Raw genomic sequence first — 14708 nt, forward strand, 5'->3', positions numbered from 1 at the left:
GTCTTTTTTGCATCTTCCTTGTCCATTAGAATCTGATGATAACCCACAAACAATCCACAAAAGAGCCAATATCATGTTTGGCACAATTGTCGATCAATATATGGATGTTGGGCAGTGGGAAATTATCTTTTGGGCTTGCCTTGTTAAGGTCTCGATAATCGACGCACACCCTGGTCTTGCCATCTTTCTTTGGCACAGGCACGACATTGGCTAACCAAGTGGGGTACCGTGTAACCTGAATGACCCTTGCCTCAAACTGCTTGGTGATCTCTTCTTTGATCTTCACACTTATGTCTGTTTTGAACTTTCTCAACTTCTGCTTGACAAGGAGGAATGCTGGATTAGTGGACAATTTATGAACTACCAAATCGGTGCTTAGACCCGGCATATCATTATATGACCATGCAAAAACGTCTTTGTACTCATGCAATACTTTAATTATCTCCTCCTTGAGTTGTGGCTCCAAATGAACACTTATTTTAGTTTCCCGTACATTGTCTTGGTCCCCTAGATTAACTGCTTCTGTGTCATTTAGGTTAGGTTTAGGTTTTTCTTCAAAGTGACTTAATTCTTTACTAATTTCCTCATAAGCTTCATCATTATTACAATCCACCCCATCATCACACTCGATCTCTTGTATTATTACTTCTGAACTAGATTGGCTTTTAAAATTGGGCCGAAGATTCCTCATGCATGTCATGTCATTGATATCAGCATAAAAAGAATTGTACAAAGAAAAGAAAAGAAAATGGAAAGAGAATTAGGGACGAAGAAAATTGCATTTCATTAAACGTAAAGACAACAAGGTTTTAAACTCATCCAAATGGACGGAACATAACAACTGGATTACAAACCCTGGAATAATCCAGGTGACAAAAAGGAAAACAAAACCCACTACCACGACTCCCTCCGAACTGGAAGAGGAGTAGCTTCCCAATTGCTGATGTTAGCACGTGGTCCGATGTACTATATGTCTGCTCTGCTTGACCCTTCCCCGGCCTCAACCATGTTTACTTCAGCAAATACTTTCTCAAACACCTTATCCAAATTCCCATCCGCCTCAATTAACGAACCTGACATCTTTGACAATGACTGTTTCTTAATACTCGGTCTAACGAAGGACTTGGACAATCGAGGAATTGGTTTAGGGAGCACCCAAGCTTTCTTCTTCAATTTACGGGCCTTTCTGACATCTGTCGCTGTTGGTTTGAACCCTAACCCGAAGGTGTCCAGATTTTTGGGCAAAGACACAGGTTGAGTAATGCCCTGCAGTTCAACCCCCAAACCCTTCCCGGGCATGAACCCGTTATTCAACATTTCTGACACTACCATGACGGTCGCAGCTGACACCCTGGGACATGGCATGCTTTTACCCTCAGGCACCCTGCTCACCGGAACCGTGTCGAGGATCTGATACACCCATGGCCCCTTATCATCTTCGGTCTCTATAAAGGGTACAATGGCATCATTCATGGCGCATGTGGGATCTTCCCCATGTAACACAATTTCTTGTCTGTCCCACTCGAATTTGATCATTTGGTGCAATGTGGAGGGCACGGCTTTTGCCGCATGAATCCACGGTCGACCCAACAAAAGATTATAGGATACTGCAGCATCCAACACCTGAAATTCCATCGTGAACTCGACTGGGCCAATAGTCAATTCGAGTACAATATCCCCTACCGTGTTTGTTCCCCCTCCATCGAACCCTCGAACACAAATGCTATTTTTGCGGATTCTATCCTCATCAATCTTTAACTTGTTCAATGTGGATAACGTGCAAATATTAGCGCTCGACCCGTTATCGATTAGTGCCCGAGTAACCATTGAACCTTCATATTTGACCGTCAAATAGAGAGCCTTGTTGTGTTCTGTGCCTTCCATAGGCAATTCATCATCAGAAAATGCTACCCTGTTCACTTCAAAGATCTTGTTGGCAATTGTCTCTAAATGGTTTACTGAAATTTTGTCAGGCACATGAGCCTCATTCAATATCTTCATTAAAGCTCGACAATGCTCATCGGAGTGAATTAATAATGACAACAACGAGATTTGGGCCAGTGTTTTTCTCAGTTGCTCAACAATGGAATAATCTTGTCCTTTTATCTTTTTCAGAAACTCTTCTGCCTCTTCTTCCGTTACAGCTTTTTTAACTGGTACTGGATTGTCTTTTGCGCCTTTAGCTTTTCTCAACTCTTCGGGGGCGAAACAACGTCCCGACCGGGTCAGTCCCTGTGCTTCACAACTTTCTTCCTCAATTTCCTTTCCTTTGTATGTCACCACTACCTTGTCATATTTCCAGGGTACGGCTTTGCTATCAACCATGGGTAACTGGACTACCGATTTTGTGACAACCGGTTCTACATAGGCTCCCTTCACAACCACCACGGGCGCGGATACTGACCTTGGTACCACTATCTTGACTGGCTCCTGCTTTTTCTCGGCCGCAAATGGTCCCTCTCCCATTACTAGCAATGGCTTGTCTTTTATTGTTTTTAACTAAACCACTGGCCTTGCACTCACTGTCTTTTCTTTGGTTTCCGTAGAACGAATCACCATAACCACCTGCGAAGGTTTCTTAGGCTCTGCCCCCTTATGTATCAGTTCGATCATGTTGGCCTCATAATGCGCTGGTAACGGATTTTGATTGATGTTCGGGGCCTCTAGAGCCTGTACCTCAATACGGCGATTATCAATGAGCTCTTGGATTGCGTTTTTCAACTTCCAACATTTTTCAGTATCGTGCCCCGGCATCCCTGAGCAATACTCGCAGCTAACAGAGTGGTCCAGGTTTCTGGGAAGAGGATTTGGTGCTTTGGATTCAACTGGGGTCAGCATCCCCAACTGTTTCAATCTGTGGAAGAGAGAAGTGTAAGATTCTCCCAGCGGAGTAAATGTTTTTTTGTTTGGGGCCTTCTCATTTCTAAAAGCTTGGTTTGGGCGGAAGCTGGTTCCTGGTCTTTTAGCCCTGGGAGGTAGATAGGTGTTTTGTGGGTGTGGCTGTGTATTTTGGGGACTTGGTGTACGCCATTGCGAGTGCACATGGGTTGAGTGTAGGTCTGGGCGTGGTGGATAGACAAGTGTGGTTCTGGTGGTGGATAATAGTGTTGCGGTGGACCATATGAGGTATATTGATAGTTTGGGTGGTGGGGTCTGGGTTGGTTGTAGTAGAGTGGACGATTATTGTACCTGGACCAAATATTAGCTTCAATTGTAGCAACTTCTTCTTTCTTCTTTTTCCCCAGCACACCACTAGTACCGCTTTGGATGGCCTGGGTGGTTGCTTTCAACGCCGAGTAGCTCAAGATCTTGTTAGATTTCAATCCTTCTTCAATCATGGCTCCCATCTTTACCACTTCATTCAACGACTTCCCGACAGATGTCACTAGATGACCAAAATAGGTAGGTTCCAATGTTTGCAAGAAATAATCTACCATCTCACTCTCCCGCATGGGAGGATCAACCCTTGCAGCTTGTTCCCTCCAGCGGAAACCAAACTCTCTAAAACTTTCCCCAGGCTTCTTTTCTAGTTTCAACAATGACAGACGATCAGGGACTATCTCGAGGTTATATTGGAAATGGCCAATGAATGCCTGGGCCAAATCATCCCATGTATACCATCGGCCGGGGTCTTGCCTCGTGTACTATTCTAGCGCTGAACCGCTCAGGCTTTGCCCGAAATATGCTATCAACAACTCATCTTTTCCCCCGTCCCCTCTCATTTTGCTACAGAAACCACGCAGATGGGCTACTGGGTCACCGTGCCCCTCATATAAGTCAAACTTCGACATTTTAAACCCCGCAGGCAACTGTACATCAGGAAAAGGGCACAAATCTTTGTATGCGACACTAACTTGGTTTCCTAAACCATGCATGTTGCTGAAGGATTGCTCCAGGCTTTTGACTTTACGAATCACCTCCTCTTGTTCTGCATTCTTAACCAGTTTCTCAACTTCTCCCGGGATTTCAAAATGGGGAGAGGAGGTATATGGCTCAGGCGCTTTGAAAGTGGGTTCGGGAGGGTAATATTGGGTGTCGTGAGCTTGGAATAGCGGTTCACTGGATGATCTATGTAGTGGAGCTGGGGGAGGTGCCACAAAGACGGGAACCATGGGTGGTGGAGGGTTTTGTTTGGAGGGTGGAGCTGGGGGAGCGTATGACGTGGTACCATAACCCTGGGCCTGATAAGGGAAAGCTGAAGATGCGTGGGGAGTGATAGGCTCCTGAGCTTGAGCCAAGGGTGGGATGTAAGATGGGTTGGCAGGATATAGTGGTGCTGGGTGTCCCTGCGACCATGCCTGATGCATTTCAGCCATTTGTGCTTTTAATTTCCTCATCTCTTCTTTCATAGCACCCACATCTGTTACCTCAACCTCATTCGAAGGGTCTACGATGCTGATTTCCGAATCCTGCCCTGTCATTTTTACTTGATCTTTCGACCGGGTGTTGTATGGATGAGTTGCCAGAACTGCCAATCAATTTACCATCTGCCTGGTATCACACATTTAGACAACCACTTTGTTAGCGATTAGGTCTTAACAGATTTAACAACTACACGTTGGCATGAATGCACTTATACAGTTATTCCTTTCTATTATGCGTTTTCCTGATTGCATGCGTCATCCCGGCATTTCATTCCTTGTTTCATTTTTCTTCTCCTCGCCTTATCCCTCTCTTGTGCTTTTTCTTTTCTCTCTCTTGTTTTTCCGCTCTTTTCTTTCTTTCTATTTTTCTTGGTTTTCCTTATATTTTCCTTTTCATTCTTTTTGTTTTCTTTTCGGTTATGGTCGAATCTTATGGAGATTGCCTACGTATCGTGACCCCACACGAATCAAACCAAGCGTAGTTCATGAAGATAAATGTAAAAATAAGGGTGGAAATAAAATGCTCAACTTTCATTAATAAACAGACTCTTACAAACTCGACATCTTTTGTTCTGGAAAGAAACTAACAAACGCAATCTGAAAGCAAACAAAAACTCTAAGCTTGCAAACATACTCAATCCAGAAAGATAACGGACGTACAAAAGACTGACTCAAAATGGTAGACACTCACAGACACGAACTATGCATATTCTAGTGCTTCAAACTTAGGTATCCGCGGGGCGTCGTTCGGCCTCGCCGCGGGTCTGGGATCCAAATCCCTTTCAAGCTGCTCTAACTCATTCATGGTTCGCTTCACATAGATCATCACTGCTGAGATAAAAGTAGTACGGGTCATGTCTTCACAAACCCGGCATCTCCTGAAAATAGCATGAGCAATGGCTCTAATCCTGTCTTTTGTTTGCTTCTTTTCTATGAGCAAGCGTCTTATCTGATCGCTGCACGTCTTTAAAGCTCGGGAGTCTTGCAAGTGCTGGTCTTGCAGCTGTTGCACTTCTGCCTTCATTTGGGCTAACAAGTTGTAACAATGTCCGCTTTCAGTTTCGAAGTCTCTAGCCTGCCTAACCGCTCTACCTTCAAGGGCAACTACTTTTCTCTTTAAATTGGCAACAATTTTCTCATGGTCCCTTTTCAACTGATTCAAGTATTGGCGACGCTCTTCGGTTCTTGTCGCCCACTGTGCTTTAAGTTTTGCCATGACATTTTCAGCTTTTCCTAGCTCATCCCGCCATTCTCTGACTTCGCTTTCCAATCTTTTTACCAATAGTTCATCGGATCGGCTCCTCGGTTGCTTATCGATGGTTATCTTCAACTGTTGGACTTGGGCCTTAAGAGAGTCATTTTCTCTGGCTAGTCTATTCTTTTCACCTTGATCCTCGGCAACCTGTACACTGTTCTCGAATTTCAGACTCTCGACTTGTTGCTTTAATTTACCAATCTCAACTCGATAGCTTTCTTCCTTTGCTAACCAATCCCACTGCTCTTGGGACGACTTGGCGAAATCTTCGAGATGAGGTCTTTTAGCCGGTCTCCCATATGCCACGTCACCTCTGAACCATTCGTGATACCCTGGAGCAATTTCCCCTCTGACCCTATCGGACACACAAGTGTTTGCCATCAGATATTGACACTCACTCCAAATTTGACGAACCTCTTCCTCGGGGAATCGACCGTCAGGACTAATTTCGACCACTTGGGTACTCAAATCTTCATCTCTTGGTATTACTTGATATCTACCGAGTTGCCTCAGAACCTGATACGGTGCATAAGGTTGTATGCTTTTGAGTCCCATTAACAAAAAATGCGGTCGGGCTGCTGGCATATATATGACTTCCTCGACAGACAACCATCCAAGCACCCACTGTATCTGGCTAGCCTCGAGGTTCCGAAATAATAATGCCCAAGCCGTGACTCCTTCAGGTAGACCAGCCCCTTTGATTCTCGTACAAAATTCCCCTATACAAGTTTTCTCAGCCGAGCCATAACTCAATAACTGAGAGCGCGGGCACAAATGCTCAATCATCCACATTTGTAACAATAAGTTACATCCCTCAAAAAATTTGCCCCCAGCTTTGCACGCAGTGAGAGCTCTGAAGATATCAGCCACAATCATAGGTGCTAAAGTGCTTTTCCCCATGGTTTGCAAAGTACTGACGATGCCTGCTACTTTCAAATCAATATTACCATCTTTCCTTGGGAATATTACGAGACCCAAAAAAGCTACCATAAATGCCACTCGCCTGTGTTCCTCCCATTTTTGTCGGCTATTTCTGCTACAAAGCTTAAAGTCTGGATTATTGAACCCACCCACATGGCCATATCTATCATACACGAAGCGGAAACTGCAGAAACCCTTTGCAAAATCTGAGTGATGAACTGTCCGGGGTACTTTCAAGGAATCCAGGAATCGATGTATGGTAATAGCCCTAGGAGCAATCAAGTATTTGAATCTCAATGGAGATTGGTCACTTCCAATGTACCCCGCTATTTCCTCTATTGTTGGGGTGAGTTCAAAGTCTGAAAAATGAAACACATTATGTGCCGAATCCCAATGGGCGACCAATGCCATGATGATATCCCCCCGAGGTTGAATGTCTAATAAATCCGGAAGGTCTTTCAAATATTTTCTCACTTCGTCTTGCCCTTCTTTGCCCAAATCATTCCACCACAATTGCAGCTCAAAAGGGATTCTGGTCATTATTGAAAAAGGCTCATTTATTGTCGTGCTCATCCTGCACATTTATTAAAGCGTTTAAGCAAAAGAAAACTTTTATTTAACTCCAAAAACTACTATCTATATTATCGACTCAAAATTAACCCTATATTTCAAATGAAGAACTCAATTCTTAATTCTAATATTTTTAGATAAAAGACCCGATATTGCGACACGGCCTTCCTGCGCCTCAGGGGCAAAAATTTTAAGGCTGTGAGGGTCAAAAATCAAAATACGAGCAAAGGTGGCTGTTTATGCAAAGTCAGCCCTCCGGTGCCCCGTTTGGGAATATTTGGCTATTTATGACATAACAACATCACCTGACTTATTTATGACTCTTTTTTTATCGTTTTTCAAATTAGGAAACTCAATATTGCAAACACGGCCTTTCAACGTCTCGGGGACGAAGATTTTTAAGGTTGTGTGGGTCAACTGGACCAAATCTTAAATATGACCCAAAAGTGGCTGTTTATGCAAAGTCAGCCTTCCGGCGTCCCCTTCGGGAACATTCGGCTATGTCTTGATAAAACAACGTCACCCGACTTCTTAGAAATTTGACATGTTTTTTATTTATTTATTTGCTTTTGGCTATTTTAGCAAAAGGTGGGTTGGACCCGATGAGGGTTGCCTACGTATCTCACATCTGGTGAGAATCAAACCCGCGTAATTCGGGCAAATTAATCGAACTATTTTAAAACATGACTCTTTTCCATTTTTATTTTTTCCTGGCAAGACAATCTATTTTCCTTTTCTATTTTTGAATAAGACAAAATAACGATTTTTTTTTTATTTTCAACAAACAATAAAACAATCTATTTTTCCAAAAAAAAAATAAAAGACTCTTTTTTTTCCTATATTTTTTAGTTTAGTAAAATAAAATATTTTCCTCTTTTTTTTTTTTCAAAATTTCGGCAGAGTTTCGCCAGTAATTGGTCATTGATTTTTTTTCCTAAAATAATCAATTAACTCCCTAACTGATATATTCTTTTTCCCTTTTTTTTCTTCAATTTTCCAACATTCCCGAGATTCAGAAACCGGTCAACATGCAAGTTCGAAACAAATATATGTACAGAGCAAGTAGGATGCATCAGAATGGTCTTTTCATTTCAGGTTGCTAGTCCTAGACGGACCCAACCCCTGTGTTGAGTCCCCTAAGTCAAATGCAACGTGATGCAAATAAGCGTTCCTACTAGGGATCCGGCATGAAGTCATGTTATTCTATATTCAAAACCTGGGTCAGTGTACTAGACTGTGTACCCGAGCGGACAACTCGAGTCGAGGAGGGGGCAACTTACCGGGAACCAAAAGGCCATCCGGCTTCGTAACTTGTCCGACCTCTTTCTTATTTCAGGGTATAACACTAACAGAATAGGGAGTCTCAACCAGTAAGCACATCCCCGGAGGTGAAGAGAGAAGGGTTCGGCACAATTTATATATACAGTCAAATAATATCAAAGCGGTAAAAGCAGCATTTAGCACATTAGGCTCAAACATGTAAAAATCAGATAAAGCCAAATATAACAATTTATCAAAGCTCGAATCTCTAACCCCGAACCAGTGGTTCTGGGTCAAAATTTATTCCCCAGCAGAGTCGCCAGAGCTGTCACACCTCCTTTTTCCGCCCCGCGAGGGTACAAGGAGTTTTTTCCAATTAAAGGACAGTCGAAACGGGATTTGTTTATTTATTTCAGAGTCGCCACTTGGGAGATTTAGGGTGTCCCAAGTCACCAGTTTAATCCCGAATCGAGGAAAAGAATGACTATGTATTACAGTCCGCGAACCAGAAATCCGGATAAGGAATTCTGTTAACCCGGGAGAAGGTGTTAGGCATTCCCGAGTTCCGTGGTTCTAGCACGGTCGCTCAACTGTTATATTTGGCTTGACTATCTGATATAATACGTATTATAAACTTATGTGCAAATTTAACTTTTAAAAACCGCTTTTATCATTATTTATTTTATACAAAATTGCAACGTCGTGAAAACGCATCTCGAGCCACGCCACAACCAGTGCACGCGTGATTTGTTGACGCATTTTGACTTCGTCAAGATCGTGATTTGGGTTACATAAATGTACACCCGTATTCAAGAAAATAACCTTATTAAATATGCGCCAAAATACTACGCGTTATGATATTATTAGGTAAGACCGTGAATTTTACTAAATCGCCCATCTTGAAATCTAGGTATTTTCTTATATAAAAATAAATAAATAAATAAGATTGGAGGACTGCAATTTTTTGTATTATTTATATTTGTTTATTTGTTAGCGAGATCCTCCCTTATTTTATGAATACCCTTTAATGACTACATCTTTATTATTACTAAGTTTGTCCATAATTATGAAGTCAATCTCTACATACTTAAAAATAACATATTAATTACTAATTCAAAACAAATATTAATGGAAAGTAATATTACTAAAATGATAATTACGAACAACAGGGAATTGCCCAAAAAGTAAAAAAAAAACTAATTATCCCATAGTTGGATTAAAACATATTGTTAGTATGACTTAAGCTTATTGAAATTAATTATTTACAAATACTGAAAATTAAAAAAAAACTTGATTACTAAACCATATTTCTAAAAGTTAAACAATTTAAACTTAACTAACTTTGTTTTAATTCACATCATGTCCTAATACTTGATTCGCAAACTAATTCATGTTTTAACTGAAATTAACTACATGATTCCGATTAACTTAATGTTGACAAAAAAAACCTTATGAATAAGGAATTAATCAATTTTTGCCAAACTAATTCAATAACGCCATTTTTACGTTATTTCTTCTATTTTGATTATTAAACAGTTTTAATTAGTAATCCGTCTTGAATATATTTCCTAATAATCCGGTTAAGGCGTTATTTAATATATCGCTATAACATGTCTAATTATGCCAAATGACAGTGATTGACAGAATAATAATACATGAATAATCTAAATACAATACAAAAAAATTAAAACTAAATTAAAAATTTAACATTCCGTTCTTCATTTCAGCTTACAAAATGCCAAAATTACAGTTGTGTACCTGGTATTGCCAATATAAGAAGAAGAAAGTCAGTCACGCAGTAATAACATTACAGCACAGCAACAAAAGTCCAATAGCAGTAACAACCCAGGAACAGAGTTTGCAAACCGGTGGAGTATTAAACTCAAAACAAAAGCTTCAAGCTTTGATGAAAAACAATTAATTCTGATTTCAAACAATGAAAGAAAGCAAAAGATTTTTTTTTTAGTTTTTTTTTGAAAGTTTACATATTTTTTTTCGGAATTTTCTCTCTCTTAAATGTTCAGCCCTCTTTTTTTTCTCTCTTATTTTCTTTCTGTTCAGATTCGTTCTTTTTCTTCTGTATTCTCTCGTATCTCTCCGTGTCTTGTCTTCAAGACTTCCTATATATAATCCCAACCCTTTAATCAATTAAAATCATTCCATTTTCTCTACCAAACCCATTATCTTCCCACTTATCCCCATTACATTAAATAAATATATCACACCACCCCATTATTTTTTGTCCCCCATGCCTAACATAAATAAATACAAGATTTCTCCCCACTAAATTTTGTCTTGTCCCCCCTTTATATTAAACAACTATATCACAACCCACCCCATTACATTTTGTCCCCCATGCTTCATATAAACAAATACAAAATGTACAATTCCTAAACTACCCCTCCTTACTATTTTACCCCGAACGTACTACAAATTACCAAACTACCCCATCACCTATAACAATCAATTAATCAAACTTAACCAAAATATAGACAATATGATCACTTTCTAACAATGTTTAAACAACAAATCACATGAATATGATTTCTTCAATATTTCAACAACAAATCACATGAACACAAATTGAACAACAAAGAACAACTAAAATTTGATTGTACAATATTTTTTTAGCAACAAACAATCCTATTTTCAGATTCAACAACAACAATCAAACAAGTATATTTAGATTTCCAAATTCAATAATATTGAACTTAAAATCAACTCTAACAACATCACAACAAACAATTCCTATATTAAACTTAAACAAGATTATGAGACAAATTCAAGAAATAATCATAAGTGATAAATAAGAAATCAAACTATACAAATTTCGGATTCAAGATCAACCAAACAAAGTATGAACATGAATGAAAATATTTTAAACAACAAACATGATGGATTCAAACGATTAAATCAATATATTTCCCTTAACACAACTAAATTCTTTTAGACAAATAACAAGATCGACGAAGAAACAATTATGAACTTAAGCTTGAACTTAACAATATTAACAATTTCTAAAAATACATAAACACATGAAACAAATTGAAGAAATAGTCAATTAAATTTCAATTTGAATCTAACAAACATTAAACTAACAAATATTCACTTAAACAATAATACAAACATGAAATAAACATGAAAAATAACTAATTAACTTCCATTTGAAATCTGAAAATTAATTCAACAAAAATACATGAACATGAACAAAACCAAAAATCAAATATCTAACCATGGACATGAACAAAACAAACATTTGCCGATTTTAGATTCGAAAATATCAAAACAAAATACGGACAAAATAAAACTCAAAAATTACTAACCGGAGATGAACAACGACGAATTCGATTGTATGGACTGTTTTGACAAACCTCGAATGGGAATAAATCTGTCCGGACTCAACGACGAACTCAACGACGAACTCACCGTCCTTGTAAACTTGACGAACTCAAAACTATGTTCGACGACCTCGACTAAAACTCGACCAAACGAAATGGTTGAATCTTGTTTTGGGACTGAAGGCGACGAGAAGAAGATGGAGAAGGCGTTGGACGTAGCAACTGCTACAGTGACGACGGAGCAGTGACAGCAGCCATGGCGGACTGCTTGTCGTCGTTCATGGTGAAGCAGCTCGAGCTTGAAGCGGTAGGGGAGGTCGACGTACAGTAGCAGTCAACGCAGCAGCGTGGAGAAGATGGCGACGGGGTTGTGACTGAGTTTGGGTGCCATGGACGTGAAGCAAACGACGAAGAGCTGGATCTTGGAAGGAAACAAAAGCAGCGCGACAAAGCCGACGGGGAGGTCGCCAGACAGCTGCTCGTCATTGAGGCGATGCCATGGTAGCCATGTCCATGCCGAAGATGGAGCAACGACATCCGTTCGGAGCAGCCATGGCTGCTCGTCGTAGCTGGACGCGGGCAGCAGGAAGGTAGTCGACGCAGAGGTCGTTCACGATATAACTCGGAGAAAATGAAGCGTTTGGATAGCGAAGCTAAGGGAAGCCATGGATGAGCCTGAAGTTTTGAAGGTTTGGAGAAGAAGCCATGGGAGGTGTTCTTGAGTTTTTGTGAAGAAGAAGCCAAAGGGTGTGGGGGGCGGACCATTTTTTAGGTTTTTTAGGTTTTTTTTCTTTTTGTTTTTCTTTTTGTGTTTTGAATGAAGAGGGGTGTTGGGTTAATGGGTTAATGGGGCGGACCGGGTCGACCCGGTCTGAAGTGGACTGGGTCATGGGGAAGATTGGGCAATTATTTGGGCCTGAGGTTGAAATTTGAAGAAGTGGCCCAATCCGATTTATCTTTGTATTTTTATTATCTTTTCTTCTTTTATTTTTCTAAAACTAAATTATAAAAGTACTTAAATTATTATTAAGAACTAAATTAAGTTATAAAAGCGCAAATTAACTCCCAATAACAATTAACGCACAATTAAGTAATAATTAAGCATAAAATTGTTCATTTGGACATTAAATGCTAAAAATGCAAAAGATGCCTATTTTTTGTAATTTTTAATTTTTGTAAAACTAATTTAATTACTAACAATTGTAGAATTAAATCCTACATGCAAAATGCGACATATTTTTATATTTTTTATTAATTTAACAAATAAGCAAACACAGACAAATACAAATAATTATCCAAAAATATCACAAAAATACTCAAAATTGCACACCATGGAAAATCATTTTATTTTGAATTTTTTGGGAGTATTTCTCATATAGGGCAAAAATCACGTGCTTACACTGCCGATGAATTATTTTCCATTGTCGTATACGATCTCGGCGGGTATCCCGAATCGGCATATGATATGATCCCAAATGAAGTCTATAACTTTTTTTTCTCTAACTTTCTCGAAAGCATGTGCTTCAACCCACTTAGAGAAATAGTCAGTCATAAATAAAATGAATTTAGCTTTACCTGGGGCCGATGGCAGAGGGTCGACGATATCCATTTCCTATTTCATGAACGGCTATGGGGATATGACTGAATAATGCCGCTCTTCGGGCTGGTGGATCATCGGTGCATGTCTTTGGCATTTGTCGCATTTTCAAACGAATTCCTTAGTATCTTTTTCCATATTGGCCCAATAGTACCCTGCCCTGATGACTTTGTGAACCAGTGATTCTGCACCGGAATGGTTCCCGCAAGTACACTCATGAATTTCTCGTAGGACGTAGTCGGTGTCTCTCGAACCCAAACATATTGCCAACTGCCAATCAAACATCCTTTTGTATAATGTTCCATCATCGGCCAATGTGAATTGTGTAGCCTTTGTTCGCAGAGTCCTCAATTCCTTAGGATCCGATAGAACCTTCCCATTTTTTAGATACTCGATTTATTTGTTCCTCCAATCCCAAGTTAGGCTTGTGGAGTTTATTTCGGTGTGGCCTTATTCGACTACTGACTTTGAAAGTTGTACGACAGTCCCCAAGCTAATTTCATCGTCTTCGACTGATGACCCCAAATTTTCAAGGGCATCGGCCTCACTGTTCTATTCTCGAGGTACACGTTGTAGGGTCCATTCTTTAAACCGGTGTAGGGTTACCTGCAGTTTGTCTAAGTACCTCTACATTCGATCTTCTCAAACTTCAAAGACCTTGTTGACTTGGTTAACCATAAGTAAGGAGTCATACTTGGCCTCGATGACCTCTGCTCCCAAGCTTTTAGCCAGTTCGAGACCTGCAATCATGGCCTCATACTTGGTCTCATTGTTAGTCAACTTAGGGGTTTTGATAGATTGTCTAATTGTATTGCCTGTGGGCAGCTTAAAAATGATGCCTAGTCCGGACCCCTTCACATTTGAAGCGCCATCTGTAAAAAGGGTCCACACCTTCAAAGATGTACCTATTTTTAACAAAAGTTCTTTTTCGACCTCGGGTACGTGGGCCGGCATGAAGTCGGCCACAAAGTCTGCTAAGATTTGAGACTTGATGGTCGTTCGTGGTTGATACTTGATATCATACCCACTAATTTCGACGGCTCATTTAGCCAATCGGCCTGAGAGTCCGGGCTTGTGCAGAACATTATGAGAGGATAAGTGGTCACCACACGAATTGGGTGGCACTAAAAATATGGTTTTAATTTCCTAGAGGCGCTTATTAAAGCAAGCGCTAATTTTTGTAAGTGTAGGTACCGGGTCTCGGCTTCACCTAAAGTTCGACTAACATAGTAAACAAAAATTACGTACCTTGCTCTTCTCGAACTAGGACACCACTTACCTCAACATCCTAGACTGCAAAATGGAAGTAGAGTTACTCGTCCGCTTTTAGAGTATGAAGCAATGGTGGGCTCGAAAGATACCGCTTTAACTCTTCCAACACCTATTGACATTCCGAGGTCCAA

This window comes from Nicotiana tabacum, chromosome 22, assembly GCF_000715075.1.
Source record: "Nicotiana tabacum cultivar K326 chromosome 22, ASM71507v2, whole genome shotgun sequence".
Classification (NCBI taxonomy): Eukaryota; Viridiplantae; Streptophyta; class Magnoliopsida; order Solanales; family Solanaceae; genus Nicotiana; species Nicotiana tabacum.